Genomic DNA, 2,727 nt, shown 5'->3' on the forward strand with positions numbered 1-2,727 from the left:
GAAGGTATCGGAGAAAGCTATCGGGTGTCTTTCGCATCAAACCAGTTGATCGTTCCTTTTTTTTTCTCTTTCAGTTTAGTTGCTTCCTAGTCTTACCTTATATATATATACACATTTTGAGAACCTTTTGGTGAATATAAGACATGCATTAGGCAATTAGTTTTTAACTTTATTGCGAGATGTAAATCTTACGCAAGAAATAACCTAAGAGCGTAATACGTACATAAAAAAGGCCTTTTATAGCATTCAGGTGGTCGACACATAACTTTCCGGCTATTTTGTGCGTAACTAAATTTCCTGATTGGTCGAGAAAGAGAACGCTGCAAAATTTAGAAATGCAAAGGTCCCCAAATATATCATGTTTGGTCCAACCGTCTAATCCGCCTTAACTGACCCGCTAATTCCTCTAATCCATATAATTCAACACCGCAGTCCCACTAATTCACATTAGTTCATTCACTCATCTCACTAAACCACCCTAGTCTACCCACTAATCCACGTTAATCGACTTAAATCCATGCATCGAAATGCTATCGCATTTACTTTAAAAGTGAAAATGAGAAGGCCCCTATTTTTTTTTTCAATTCTTATGTTCTCCTAGGGCAGTAACCAAAGGACACAACGGCACTGTACAAGAAAAAGTGATGGTGACGTAGAGAACTTTGAGTGTTTGTGTCTCAGTGCTGTTTTTATATAAGTGTCTTCTCAAACTAAAATAAGTATAAGATACGGATTTATTGTTGATGGGGTCCCTGAAGGCCTTCACAAGCGGACACGGATGCATTCGAATAACCAACGTGAAAACTTCACACGATTTTAAACACACTGCAGATAGAAACCATAAAGAATACCCCATGATATGTTGCCACGGAATATGTGCTCTAACTTAAGTTATTGTAAATGCAAAAAGATAATTTGGGGAGATGGGCAATACCTAAAGCAAACTAATAGTGTATACGGACTATACATTAAATTTAGGGTAATAATAAGATGAGAACCTTGTGGGCCTTGGGAACTGCAGACTATGCAAAATATTGCGTGGTGGCGTCTGGCGAATGGTAAAAATATCTTCGGATGCAAGGTAGGGTTCCGGGATGGAAAACTAGAAATCACAGTTTTGAGGCCCCGGAACCGGTTCGGAACGGTTCCTTCAATTCGTTCCGGTTCGGGTTCAGTTCCAAAATGGCGGAAAAAATATGGTTCCGGTTCAGTTCCGGTTCCGGGCAAAAATTCGGGTTCGGTTCCGGTTTTCGGTTCGGTTCCGGTTCCGGTTCGACACCCTGCGTGCAACAATGAAAGATGAACGTAACTGCCATTACACAACAGAAAAGAAATTCTTCTTAATATCTGTAAAATGTTGGTGGTACCCCACAGTCCACACCTTTACGACAGGAGTGAAATCTTCATTGAGCAGAGTCTTGTGGAAGTGGGGCGTTGTTGCAGTTAGCCATGCGACGTCCTGGCTTGCTACCGCTCTCTCAACCAGCACGAGGTTATCGCAAAAGCGGGAGCTCGATAGCATGATCGTCTCCGGGCAATGACTCAAAATTTCCCCTGGAACGCCATGTTTTGGAAACTCGCAAACGCAGCTGCGGTACAATTTCTATACGGCGTCGTCAACTTTATAGATTTCGTTGGAGCTGAGTTGGTCGGCTTGCTCATTCAACGCCCGCGAATTAGGTCCCGAATTCAGGGTTTGAAACTTTGAATGCCTCGGTGCGAATGAGCGGGATGAACAGCTGCGGCGAAATTGCTCGCGCGTCAGCGCTGGAGGATGGTTAGTGATCGTAGACTTGATCTCCTTGCAGTCTTCACGATCTTAGGTGGCGCTGCCGTTTGGGTGCCACCGTACGCCATAGTGACGCTGAGTCTCCGGGTCGAAAGAAAAGTACCCACTTGTGTGCGAACCAGAAGAATTAATTTGACCCTAAATCTAATTAAATGGAGCAAAAATACATGCCGTATGCTCTACACTAAAAAGAATTCAACCGGCGAGTGTGACAACCCGCAACTTAAGAGGCAAAGTAATTTTAGTGTAATTCGTTACACCAGTCTTAATTGGTTGAAAGTGTAATTCCTCTCTTTTTGTTTATTGATAGGTGAAGGTATATATCAAATTAAGCGAAAATCAATTACTAATGTTCCAGGGAGCTTTCGTACTCACTGCATGTATGGGGCAGCGCTATATAATTATATAAATTATTTTAGCCTTTTTTTGTAGTTATATACGTAACATAAACCATCTGAATCGCCTGTTATTCGCAAACAGCAGCTGGTCCAGCTTATAATTGATGACACAACAAACACGGTTATCGTTTTTAAGACAATGAGGAGGATGATGCCTGTATCACGATTGTTTGTTTGTTTAATTAATTGTTAGTGGGAGATATCGCTCTGCGTTATGGGAGGCTATGTTTAAAAATAAAAGACTGTCGCCTTTAAAAACTTCACTGCTGTCTCCCGCATGAATCCGAATAAGGGCCGGTTGCCGAGAGATACACATGCACCATAACACCGTGTCCACCGCTGAAGGTGTGCGGTGTGTTCCCCAGGGAGGAGTTCTGTTCCCCAGTCTTTTTAAAAACAAATCACTCACACAAGTCAAAATGACTCGAACTCCTCTTACAGTAAAAAGAAAGAAAGAATACCACACGCAGAAACTCGGCTACGTCGCATGGAGCAGCTGCTTTAGTTTTGTCGTTTCCGCGGCAGCTTCAAAAATTACTC

Source organism: Haemaphysalis longicornis, unplaced genomic scaffold (assembly GCF_048455015.1).
Source record: "Haemaphysalis longicornis isolate Haplotype H1 unplaced genomic scaffold, Haemaphysalis longicornis Haplotype H1 scaffold_8, whole genome shotgun sequence".
Taxonomy (NCBI): Eukaryota; Metazoa; Arthropoda; class Arachnida; order Ixodida; family Ixodidae; genus Haemaphysalis; species Haemaphysalis longicornis.